General features: G+C 37.2%; 1 protein-coding gene across 2 annotated transcripts in view; it reads left to right on the top strand.

Annotated features, from left to right (window-relative positions):
- Positions 1–13,765, top strand: part of AP3B1 (adaptor related protein complex 3 subunit beta 1) — a 227,847-nt gene that overhangs the window by 77,320 nt on the left and 136,762 nt on the right. The gene's annotated exons all lie outside the window — the stretch shown is intronic.

The following is a 13,765-nucleotide window of genomic DNA, read 5'->3' as shown; positions in this document are numbered from 1 at the left end:
CACACACACACACACAGCAAAAATATTAAAAAAGCAACATAGTTATATTGAGTGAACAAATGAGCAATCTTAACAGGGTAAAGACCCTATAAGAAAGAAATAAATGGAAATTCTGGTGCGGCTAAATGAAAAAGAAGCTAGATAGATATAACAGCCAGGAAAAGGCTGTAAAAATGTTAAGAAATCTGAAGATAGATTAACAGAAATTATTCATTCTCAAGAACCAAGAGAAAAACAAATGAAAAAAAGTGAATAGTCTCAGGGCCGTGTGAACAATATGGAATGAAATCCTTGTAATTAAAATCCCCAAGTAGGAGGAAAGAGTGAATGGGATAGAAATAATACCTGAAGAAATAAAAGCGAAAAAAATTTCATGTTTAAGGGTGAAAAAAACGAGTGTACACATCCAGGAAACACATCAAATTCCCAGGCAAAATAAATAAAAAGTTATACCTTTGTACATCATAGTCAAACTTCTGAAATCAAAAGGAAAAGAGAAAACCTTGAAAGCAGATGGAGATTAAACAATGCGTTATATACAGAGAAACAATTATTATGACTGACTGCTGATAAGAAAGAATGGAGTCTAAAAAACAATGGAATATCTTTACATTGTTGAGAGAAAAATCTATCAACAAAGATTTCTATATAGAACAAAAGCATTCTTCAAAAATAAAGATGGAATGAGACATTTTCAGATGAACTAAGTTGAAAAATTCATACATAGGAGAACTGTATTGTAAAAAGATACTGCAAGAGGTTGTTTTGGTTGAAGATAAATGATAATCAGTGATGTATACATACGTATACATCCATCTGTCTATCTGGGCTCAGGTAGCTCAGTGGTAAAGAATTTGCCTGCCAATGCAGGAAACACAGGAGATGCAGGTTTGATCCCTGAGTTGGGAAGATCACCTAGAGGAAGAAATGGAAACCCACTACAGTTTTCTTGCCTGGAAAATCCCATGGACAGAGGAACCTGGTGGCCTGTAGTCCGTGGGGTCGCAAAGAGTTGGATATGACTTAGGACTTACCGACTAAACACGCGTACATGGGAGTGAATATGTGAGGAGTCATGATTAATTTTACCTAAGTTGGGTTTAATTTTATTTTGTAGTTTATGATTGAGTGAGATCCACTCTAAAATGCATTCTGCACAAAAAACTTATTTATCGTCTTTATCTGGTCATGAGATTGAGATTGGTTAGTTTTCAAATGACTGGGGCCACTCTTTCTCATGTCTTAGAACTCAGATTGAGCATCAGCTTGTGTCATGAGTACATTTTACTGCAGAGTAACATAGGAAAATGCCTTATGTAGATTCTTTAGATTTTTCAGTAACAAGATATGGAAACCACTACATTTGAAAACGTATCTCTTTAAATACTAGAGCTGAACATGTCGTCATGAAAAAGGAGGAATGTGGTGGGCAGTTGAGTGCTCTGGATTTTCATAGTGACTCAATTCAAAGTTACTGGGCACAGGAGTTTCTATAATGGTGATGTGTTGGGGGGTATTCAGTGTTTGATGATCCGCACACCCATGCTTCCACCTGCGGTGTAGTGGTCACTGGGCTGTGGTAGAAAAACATGTGAAGTGAAGAGCATAGCAGTTACCTCAAGGAAGGAAAAAATATTTGAAACCAGTATATATATTTTCTGTTGTTTTTTATAGACCTTATTTGAGGGGAAAGAGACTACTTCTTTTTTGAGAAAAATATAAAAAATGTATTAAACATGACTTACAAAAGAAAGCAAATGTGTACCATTGATACTGAATAGTTTAAAGAAGCGTTTATGATGCTGCCAGTCACCTGCTCACTCTGGTCTCGTCAGGGAACTCTGCCCCATTGTGAGCATGACGCCCCTCCAGTATACCACTGTGGTACCTGTGGATGGAGTGTTCACGTGCTTCAAAATCCACATGTTGAAATCCTTAACTCCCGGTGTGATGCATTTGGCGGTGAGGACTTTGGGAGGGAATTAGATTTCAGCCACGTTGTGAGTGTGGGGTTCTCATCGTGGGAATAGTGCCCTTCTAAGAAGAGACACCGGAGAGCGTGCCGCCTTTCTTTCTCTGCCTGTGTGAAGACATAGTGAGAAGGCAACCAGCTGCCATCGAGGAAGTGGATTCTCACCAGAAACCAAGTCAGCCAACACCTCAGTCTTGGACTTACCAGCCTCCAAAACTGAAAATTAAATGTCTGTTGTTTAAGCCACCCAGCCTATGGTATTTTGTTAAAGTAGCTCAGGCTTGCTATTATGAGTATCTCATGGCATGACAATGCCCTGATGTATTCCCCTGTAGCTTTTAAGGACTGTGTAGTAGTCTGTGTCCACAGTAGAGTGCAGACATTGTATTGTTCTGGTTCAGATCTTAAGTTGGTGCTAGTGCCCTGCAGGCTGCTTGGAATTCATAAGACAGGTAGGTACACTCAGTGTCTCTCTCTTGACTACTGCCAACACCATGGTAATTAAAGAAAGAGATGGCAGGATAAATGATAATGTTTATAAACTGTGCCTTTCCAGAAATATGCTTTATGAAATAAAAGGTAGTTTTTTTGGACTTCATAAAGCTTGTATTTAATGTAACATCATTTCTCTTACTGAAAGTGAATGTTCTAGAGCATGATGAAAAGTTAATTTTATTTTGATTTTTATATTAGCATTTGGGGTGGTCAGTACATATGAGTGAAGGGAGACCTACTTTCATATGAAATAAGTTAAGATATATTAAACTCATTGATTCTTTTTAAAAGATTTGTTTTTAAATTTATTTTTAAACCAGTATTAGGTTCATAGCAAAATAGGGTGAAAAATGCAAAGAGTTCCTTTATACTCCCTATGCCCTCCCTACCTGCCTGTTGACATTTTTCACCACAGTAATACATTTATTGCAATTGATGAACGTATGTTAATACATTATTATCACCTGAAGTCCACCATTTACATTAAGTCTTGCTCATGTTGTCCCTTCTGTTGGTTTTGACAAATGTATAATGACCTGACCCCACCATTGTGATATTTTACAAAATAATTTCACTGTTCTAAAAACCCTCTGTATTATTGTTATTTATTCCTCTTTCTGCTATAAATCCTGGCGATCACTTTTTTTTTTTTAATTGTCTCCATAGTTTTCCTTTGTCAGAGTATCATTTGGGTAGAATCATCCACTATGTAGCCTTTCTGGATTGACTTCCTTGAATAGTAATATGTGTTTAAGGGTGCTCTATGTCTTTTCATGTCTCTGTTAGCTCATTTCTTTTTAGGACCAAATAATATTCCATTATCTAGATGTCCTGGAGTTTATTCATCCATTCACCTGCTGAAGGATATCTTGTTTGCCTCTGTAAATTGGCAGTTACAAGTAAAGCTGTGCAGATTTTGTGTCAGCTTGTTTTGGCATAAACCAAGGACTCTGATTACTCATATGTGTATGTGCTTAGTTGCTCAGTCCTGTCTAACTCTGCCGCCCCCTGGTCTGTAGCTTGCCAGGCGCCTCTGTCCATGGGGATTCTCCAGGCAAAAATAGTGGAGTGGGTTGCCATGCCCTCCTCCAGGGAATCTTCCCAACCCGGGGATCGAACCCAGGTCTCCCACATTGCAGGCATATTCTTTACCATCTGAGATACCAGGGAAAGCCCCTGATTACTCAACCATTTGATAACATTATATATAATTTTGTAAGAAGCTGCCAAATTTTCTTTAATAGTGGTGGTACTGTTTTGTGTTCCCACTAGCAGTGAATGAGAATTTCTTTTGCTTTACATTCTTGCCAACTTTTAGTGTTGTCAGTATCCTGGATTTTGGCCATTCTAACAAGTGTGCACTAGTATGTCGTTTTAATTTGCATTTCCCTAATTACATGTAATGTAATGTTGAACATCTTTTCGTAAGCTTGAAAGTGAAAACTGAAAGTCGCTCAGTTGTGTCTGACTCTTTGCAACCCTATGGACTATAGTCCATGGAATTCTCCAGGCCAGAATACTGGAGTGGGTAGCCTTTCCCTTCTCCAGGGCATCTTCCCGACACAGAGGTTGAACCCAAGTCTCCCACATTGCAGGCAAATTCTTTACCAGCTGAGCCACAAGGGAAGCCCAAGAATACTGAATTGGGTAGCCTATCCCTTTTCCAACAGATCTTTCCGAATCTATATATCTTCCCGAAACTATGTATCTTTTTTGGTGAGTTACCTGTTCAGATCCTTGGCCCATTTTTTAATTGAGTTGTTTGCGTTCTCATTGTTGAGTTTGTATATTTTGGATAACAGCCTTTTATCAGATATATCTTTTCCAAATATTTTTCCAGGTCTGTGACTTGTCTTGACAGCTTTTACAGAGTAGACATTTTTCATTTTAATGAAATTCAGTCCATCAGTTATTTCTTTCGTGGATTGTGCCTCTGGTGGTGTTACCTAAAAGTCATCACTATACCACGGTCATCTAGATTTTCTCCTGTGTTACATTCCTGAATGTTACGGCTTGCTGTTCCTCATTTGTCTCTCATCCTTTTTGAGTGAATTTTTATAAGTGCTGTAAGTCTGTGTCTGGATTGATTATTTTTGCATGCTGATGTTCAGTACCATTTGTTGAAAAGACTACTTCTTTCCTACTGTGTTACCTTTGCTCCTTTGTCACAAGTCAGTTAACTATATATTCATGCAGGCCTGTTTTGAAATTCCCTGTTCTGTTCCACTAATCTCTTTGTCTGTTCTTTCATTAGTACCACAGTGTCTCGGTTTTGATTACTGTAGCTTTATAGTTTGATCTTGAGTCAGACTTACTGTATAAATGTTAAGTTATTGAAAAACTTAAGCATGCACAAAGATAGGGCTAACAGTCTAATGAATCCTCACGTATACCTCACTTAGCTGCAGCATTCATCAGCTCATGACTACTCTCACTTTAACTCAAGCCTCTTCCCACTTCTTTCCCAAATTTTATATACAATTCAAGATATTATATAATTTCACCCATATCTATTCAGAATGTATTTCTAAAACACTGTCTTTACTTTAAAGAAACTACAAAGCTGTCTCCATTTTCCAAGTAAGGGATTTAACTTTTTTTTTGGTTCAGCTTGAGTGTGTACTTTTTTAGAAAGATGGAGAATGTTGTCTATTGTATATAATTGATTTTATATATTTGTGTCCTTATTATTACCAGAGTTCCTTTTTGAGTCATTTAATACTTTTCCATAGGGAACCATCTTTACTTCTGTATAGGTTGTTTGAAATGCACATCATCTCGGAATATGGATATTCCAAGAATATGGATACTGGCATGGAAGTGTATTTTAAGCCTGAAGTACTCATTCACTATTAGCATAATTATTGTTAGAAATCCTTCTGTAAGGAAGACTTGACTTTTCTCTCCCATTTATTTATTTATTAGTCATTTATTTTCCTAAGTATGGATTCATAGATATTTATTTTATTCTTCAGGTTATGAACTGATAACATCATTATTTTGTTGCCAAAATGATCTAGATTTATTTTAACTGCCTTAGTTTTAGAACCAGCTGTGTTTCAAGGTGCAAATGAGCAGGTTTTACAGGTTCATTACTGTTTTTTTACATCAGATTTCTGTTAAATGGTTCTCTCTGTAATAGTAATTTATTGTGGTAAAAGGGGAAATTATTTAAATGATCATGAGGTTTAGAAAAATTACCAACATAAGCCACTATATAAAATGTTTTAATTAATACCCATTAAAGTCCCCATGGGTGATAATACCTCATTTCTCTAGCCTCAATACAAACAATATATAATAATTGATTTTTAAAAACTTTTTGATGCAAGCACTTCTAAAACAATTTTCTGTTTTCCTGCCCTTTGATAGTGAATGAAGGATACAACTTAATACTTTTTCTTTCTAAATTGTACCTTATTTTATCCGAGAATCAGGAGATAATATGATTAAGATTATATGCATAGTATACTCTGAATGAGAACTTAGCATAATACCTAAAGACTGTTATTACTAATACATAATCCCTAATAACTGCTATTTCAGCTTTGTAGGGAAGGCCTTTCTACTTAGTTCTAAATTTATAGATGTTTTATATGAATTGAAACTTCGTGTGTGCATGCATGCTAAGTTGCTTCAGTTGTGTCCGACCCTTTGTGACCCTGTGGACTGTGGCCTGCCAGTCTCCTCTGTCCTTGGTATTCTCCAGGCAAGAATTCTGAAGTGGGTTGACGTGCCCTCCTCCAAGGGATCTTCCCGGCCCAGGGATCGAACCCACATCTCTTATATCTCCTGCATTGGCAGTTGGGTTCTTTACCTCTAGCACCACCTGGGAAGCCCATAAATTGAAACTGCATAATGTTAATATCTAGATAAAAATAGATAAAATACAGTAGAAGGTATTTTTTAAACTGTTTAAAAAAATTAAGCAATTCCATTAGAAACAAAGTATTTCTAAAATATTTTTTTCAAATACACATGACATTAAATAACATACAAATAACATATTAAAGTTAGTTCATATGCTTTTTTCATATATGATGTACAATTAGTATACTAAGTTGAGCAAATGGAAGTTTCTTTCTATAGATTTCAGCATCTTTGAAACCTATTTTATCTATATTTACTTTTAAGCAGACTAAGCATCCTTTTGATTGTATCTTGTTTACCTTACTCGTTTAACCAAACAGCAACAGAAAATGTTTCTGGACAAGGTGAAAATAAAATTCTTTCCACCATACATTTAAAATGTTAATTAAGAATGATTATTTTGGAATTGTTCTAAGTTATCTAAGATACAAAGTATGAGTCGTCACTTACTGTCTTTGATTATCTGGGCTGTTTTCTCTAAGAGAGCATAAATCTTCCTGAGTCTTTTCTGTCCTGGTGGTTGCTGCAATTATAGCACTTTATATCAAAGTTATGTAAAAAAGTGAATCTGACTTTTCTGTAAAAATAATATGGGGTTGAGAGACTTTCCTGGTGGTCCGCTGGTTAAGACACTGCGCTTCCAATGCAGGGAGCACTAGTTCGATCCCTAGTCAGGGAACTAAGATGCCACATATCTTCCAGTATGGCCAAAAAGAATTAGTTTAAAAATAATAATACAGGTGAAAGTCGCGCAGTCATGTCCTACTGTTTGCGACCCCTTTTCTTCCCCTTTTTCTGCCCTCTTTCTTTACTTTCTGAAAAATGTTGAACTGGTTTTGAAGCTCTGGATGATTAGTTTTGGTTTGTTTGTGGATTATTACTTGATCAGGGTATCAGCAATCTGACTTCATTCATTCACTTCAATTCTAGATTGACATGATTAAAATATGAGCTTCAATTTTATGACCTTAACTCCCTAGGATATAGGCTTCCAGGACTTAAAACCAGAAACTAAGGAGAGTTAGGGATCTTGCTTTTTGCTGGATCCTGATCACCAGCTTTTGCTTCTGTAATTTTTGTGAATCTGCTAAAAGCTCTTTAGGCCTTTCAGATTTTTGTCATGTATGTAACAACTCACGCTTTGGGTGGAGAAACAACTGCAGGTGTTCAGCTGTTAGATTTCTAGGTTTACCACTACTTCTGGGTCTTGCCTGCATAATTCATCACTGTTCTTTTAGCTTTTCAGTGCCTTGAAACAAGTGTGTTTCATTTTTCTTTCCTAGCTCACTATAAGGGTTATTCCAAATTGCCTATTATTAGAAGCAGAACTCTGTGATCCTATATTACCTGTTTTTAGAAAGTAATCTTTTAAGTCTTATTTTTAATGACATTTTGTCCCTGGGGTTTGTGACTTCTTTTAAGCAACTGGAACTAGCATTGATTAAAGTTGTTTTAGTGTAATGAGTTCCCTGAACAGTACATTTTGGTTCAAAATGAAGCACCTGTACAAAAGCCTCATGATATACTTGTAAATCTCAAATATGAGGCAGTTTCTTTTCTGAGGGATAATTTTAGGGTTAGGGTTTTAGGGGAAACTTTTCTTCATATTTGGCATCTGGGGATATTTGATTTAAAGTGAGGTAATAATTTCTAGAAAAAATTTTAATAGTGAAAGCAGTGTTAATTGCTACTATTTGAGTGTTTAATATTCACTGGACACTAAGTGGTTATATACTTTGACTAAACAAATCAATCTTCATGAACACTTTCATAATATTATTTGGGCTACCTAGGTGGCGCCAGTGTTAAAGAATCTGCCTGCCATTGCCGGAGACAAGAGACTGGGGTTCGATCCCTGGGTCAGGCAGATGCCCTGGATAAGGAAATGACAACCCACTCCAGTATTCTTCCCTAGAAAATTCCATGGATACAGGAGCCTGGTGGGATGTAGTCCCTGGTATTGCAAATAGTTGGACACAATGGAGCTCGCACACGCGTGTACACACACACACCCACACCCACACACCCACCCATGATATAGATACTGCTTTTATTTCATTTTACAAATGAGGAAATGAAGACAAGGAGAGGTCAAGAAATTAACACGACCATAGAGGAAGCCCTGATACTGAGCTGCCATGACCTAATATTACCCATTTTGATTGTATGCATCTCTCTTCCATTCTGTTTTGGCTCATGTCTGTACTCATAGGTTGAAAACCTGAGAAAACAGCTCGCAGTGAGAGAGATTCAGATATTAAGTTATTGCAGATTGGCACCAATCCTGTGAGGAAGCCTCATCTCTTTCATTTCATTAACCTAATCAGTTCTTAAATTTTTCTTTCCTTTTAGTTCAAACTTAGAATTATGCTGTTGGTAAAAATACATAGTTAGTCATTAGCAGACATCTAAAAAGCTATGCCATGATGTTCTCATAGCAATAAAATTAAGTTGAAATTTCACAGAAAGTGTAAGAGAAAGTTTCTTTTGAAGGGAATATACTTTGAAATAATAGTTCATATCAGTAACTATTTTAGGTATTAAGCAACATGTTCTTTGTGTTTGTTATCCAATAATCCTGTTGTTGGAACTGTACTATTTCAAAGAATCCCTTTCATTTTAGTAAATTACACTAATTTATCTAATGTTAAATGTTAAGAGAGAATTAGTTTACAGATCTTTAATAAAACGTATGAAGCATTAATTTATAGAAGTTTTACATAATAGCTTTGTAAGATCTTTGTATGTGGGAAAGATACTAATGAAAGAAAAATATTCTTTAATAATATTTTTACTAAAATTACTGCCATAATCCTAAATTCTTGTACACTAAAATAAGCAATACAAATATCATTTATTAAAATAGCATGCTGCTGCTGCTAAGTCGCTTCAGTCGTGTCCAACTCTGTGCGACCCCAGAGACGGCAGCCCACCAGGCTCTCCCGTCCCTGGGATTCTCCAGGCAAGAACACTGGAGTGGGTTGCCATGTCCTTCTCCAATGCATGAAAGTGAAAAGTGAAAGTCAGGTCGCTCAGTCCATAGTTGGGCTTTAATAAAGTTAATAGTGAAGGAAAATGAAATGAATGAATAAACTTTTTAAAAGGCAGCTTTATGTACTTTTGAGGATTTTATTTGTTAGTTATAGTGCTGTGTTTCATATTGATGATGAATATGATAAATACAGCAGTTTCATCATATCAATTTTAGGTTGATTTTGAACATTTGTTTGATTAATATACACTGAAGATTGTAGGTGAGTGCTTAGGCTTAAAGAATAAGTTATTTGTGTATTGGCCTTGATATAAAAGTTTATCTCAGTTATAGTCCTTTTTTTAAAGCACTTAGACAAGTGGTTTATTTTGAATTGTATATTTGAAGAAGATAATGTTATAATTTCTAGTTTACGTCTAAATATGGGTATTACTTTTAAAATGCCTTTTGTTTTCAAAGAGTATAAACTTGGTGAGTTTCTTTTATTTGGAGAATTTCTTAAGATCTTTTTATTGTCGATTTAAGAAACACTGAGATAATATTATTCTCACTTATAAGAAACCTAAAGGTCATGTTTTTGATGAAAAGTGTTTTCAGTGATATATAAGTAAAGATTGTGTCTTAAAAGCACTTACAAGGAAAACAATTCATTAGGTGATGTTAAACTTGAACAATTTAGGTAATTTCTTTTATTGTTATAACAATGGATAAATATATGCAAATTGCTTTTAAGTGATTTGCTGATTTTTTTTCTCCTTAATTTTATTTAATTAAACTTCTATTTTAAGATAATTGTAGATTCACACGCAGTTGTAAGAAATCATATAGAGAGATCTGGTGTAACCTTTATTCATTTTCCTCCAGTGGTAACATCTTGCAAAACTGTAGTAAGGTACTACAACCAGGGTATTAACGTTGATGCTCAGGATTCAGAAGTTTCCATCACATCATGTGACCATTTTGTAGCTAAACTCCTTCCCTCCCTCTGTCTAGCCCTGCTGCCCCTTAACCCTTGGTAGCCACTGATTTTTTCTCCATGTCTGTAATGTTGTCATTTCAGGAATGCTGTGTAAATGGAATCATACAATATTAACCTTTTAGGATTACTTTTTCTCACTCAAGTTCAGTATACTTCTCTGGACATTAATCAGAATTGTGTGTATCAGTAGTTTGTTTCTTTTTATTTCTGGGTGGTATTCCATAGCAGAGGTGTTTAACCATTTGCTTAACCAATTATTTAACCATTCATCCATTGAAGGACATCTGTGTTGTTTCCATTTTGGCTAATAGGGATAAAACTGCTATGATGTACAAGTCTTTGTGAGAATTAATGTGTATTTCCCCATGATGAATGCCCAAGAATGTAATTTCTGGGTTGTATGGTAAATATAGGTTCAGTTCTGTAAGATAGTGCCAACCTGCCAAAGTGACTGTAACATTTTACATTCACTACCAGCATATGAATGACCCATTTCCTCACTGTCCTTACTGTCATTTGGTGGTGTCAGTACTTTTAAATTTAATTTTAGATGAAAGCAATTCTGATATGTATGCCATAACAAAAGTGATTTGCAGTGGTTTTAATTTGTTTTGCTTCATGTGCTTTGTTTGCCCTTTGGATATCTTCTTAGGTAATTGTCTGTATTAATTTGCTAGGGCTATAACAAAATACCACAGACTGGTTAAATAAAAAGAAATTTATTTCTCATTGTTTTCTCACAGTTTTTCCAAGAGGCTAGAAGTCCAAGATCAAGGTGTTAGCAGGTTTGGTTTCTCCCAAGCCACCTGTCCTTGGCTTACAGATGGCTGTGCTCTTGCTGTATTCTAATATGCCTTTCTCTGTTCTAATAAGAATACCAGTTGCTTTGGCATAGAATACCATTGATACAATCTGATTTAAAAGTCCCTGCTTAAGCATATGGCCACCTTGAGGCTTCAGCATATGAATTTTAGGGGAGACATAATTCAGTCTGTAAGGATATCTTTTGTCCTTTTTTAAACTGAATTGGTTTTTTACTGTTGTGTTTTAGGAGTGGTCTATATATGCTAGATACTAGCCCCTTGTTTCATGTGTTGTTGTTGTAGAGTTCTCAGTAGTTGTCCGACTCTTTGCAGCCCTACGGACTGAAGCACACCAAGGTTCCCTGCCTTCACTGTCTCCCACAGTTTGCTCAAACTCATGTCCATTGAGTCGATGATGCTATCCAACCATCTCGTCCTGCATCCCCTTTGCCTCCCGCCTTCAATCTTTTCCCAGCATCAGGGTCTTTTCCAATGAGTCAGTTCTTTGCATCAGGTGGCCAAAGTGTTGGAGTTTCAGCTTAAGCATCAGTCCTTCCAATGAATATTCAGGACTGATTTCCTTTAGGATTGACTGGTTGGATCTCCTTACAGTCCAAGGGACTCTCAAAGAGTCTTCTCCAGCACCACAGTTCAAAAGCATCAAATCTTCAGCACTCACCCTTCTTTATGATTCAACTCTCACACCTGTACATGACTGCTGGAAAAACCATAGCTTTGATTATACAGACCTTTGTCAGCAAAGTGATATCTCTGCTTTTTAATATGCTGTCGAGATTTGTCATAGCTTTTCTTCCAAGGAGTAAGTTTCAAGTGTAGTTGCATGCATTTTTGGCTAGTGAATAAATTGTTTTTTCTGCCTCTTCTTTTTTTTTTTTTAATATTATTTCATTTTGTTTCTTTATTGGTGAAACTGGGTATCTTTTCATGTTTGTGGCCATTTGTATTATTATTATTATTTTGGCCACATCACGCAGCATGTGGGATCTTAGTTCCCTAACCAGGGAATCTGCTTTCCCTGCTTGGCTCTTGAAATGCTGAATGATTTTTTTTGTTGAAACCTGGACATTTTGGATATTATGAGATTGTGGATCTTATTCAAATTTTAAGTTTTAGCTGGGTTTGTTTGAGACTATTCCAGCAAAGAAAGGTGGGGTGCTGCCATCTCATTACTGCCAGGTCGCGTTAAAAGTCCAGGTTCCCCCCTCAGCGTCCATGGACACCTCGGGGGGACTGCTCATTGTTACCGTGGGTGAATATGGGCTCTGGCTCCGCACTGTTACTCCCTTGATAGCTTTCTGGCCGGGAGGGATGGAGGTGTCTCATGACTGTTCCAGATGTGTCTTCCACTGACACCACCGAGTGGAGTGTCCTTGTTACCACTGGCCGGTGCTGCTGCAAGTCCTGCGTGGAGCTTCCACTCAGCATCCTCTGCGCCCAGCATAGGGGAGCCAGGGATAGAGTCACCTCCATATTGGTCAGCAGACTTGGATGTCCATGCTCCCCACACTGTGTTACCTCCTGGCGGGGAATAAAATCTCAGTTCTATCTTGGCCTTTTCTGATAGCGCCCCAGTGGGAGGCTGAGGGGAGGAGTGGAAATCTAGGCTCTCCCTGTCATTCTTTGCTTGTGGGATTAGGCTAGGGTTGTGGTTTTTTCTCTAGAGTTGACTGCACTAGAGCAGTTATTTTCTTAAAAAGTTTTCTGTCTTGCTCGACTTTCTCTTTCTTGGTTCTTTGGCTACAAAGGAGCAGGCTTTTGGGGGATTTATTTAATCTGTACTTACTGGATTTTCTTACTAATTCACTTCTCTTCCACCCAGTCTTTGATATATGAGGAAAATGAAAATCCAAGGAACTCACTGTTGCATCATTCTTTGGGTCCTGAGGTGTCCGTATCCAGCCTTTCTTCACTCTGCCTTTCTTTTCTTAAATTGTTTTATATATAATGTCTTGGGTTTCTAGTTGTTCTTAGTGAGAAGAATAGGAAAAAGTATATCTATTCCATCTTCTCGGAAGTGGAAAACAGGTTTCAGGTACTTGGTAACAGAAATTACCTCTAAATAGTAACTGCACTGTGTATGTTAGGTTGCTTCAGCCATGTCTGACTCTGTGCGACCCCATGGACTGCAGCCCGCCAGGCTCCTCTGTCCGTGGAATTCTCCAGGCGAGAGTACTGGAGTGAGTTGCCATGCCCTCCTCCAGGGGATCTTCCCGACCCAGGGATCAAACCTGTGTGTCTTGTATCTCCTGCATTGGCAGATGGGTTCTTTACCACTGGGACCGCATGGGAAGCCCTAGTAATTGCACTGGATCCACTTAAATATTACTGCCTCTGTGTGTTTGTTGTTGTTGTTGTTTATTTTTAGGACTCCTTACCTGTAGGCTGGGATTCCCAAGTGACTCTGGTAAAGAATCTTGCCAATGCAGGAGACACGGGTTCGATTCCTAGGTTGGAAAGGTCCCCTGGAGGAGGAAATGACAACCTACTCCAGTAATCTTGCTTGGAAAATCCCATGGACAGAGAGCCTGGCAGGTTGGAAACAGTCAGAGCGACTGCATGTACAAACGCATGCACCTATAGGCTAATTTTACTGACAGAGATAATAAAGAATTCAAATAAATAAAAAGTACAAG

Source organism: Cervus canadensis, chromosome 6 (assembly GCF_019320065.1).
Source record: "Cervus canadensis isolate Bull #8, Minnesota chromosome 6, ASM1932006v1, whole genome shotgun sequence".
NCBI classification, from domain to species: domain Eukaryota; kingdom Metazoa; phylum Chordata; class Mammalia; order Artiodactyla; family Cervidae; genus Cervus; species Cervus canadensis.
The sequence above is the reverse complement of the archived record's forward strand: the minus strand, read 5'-3'. Positions and strand labels throughout refer to the sequence as shown.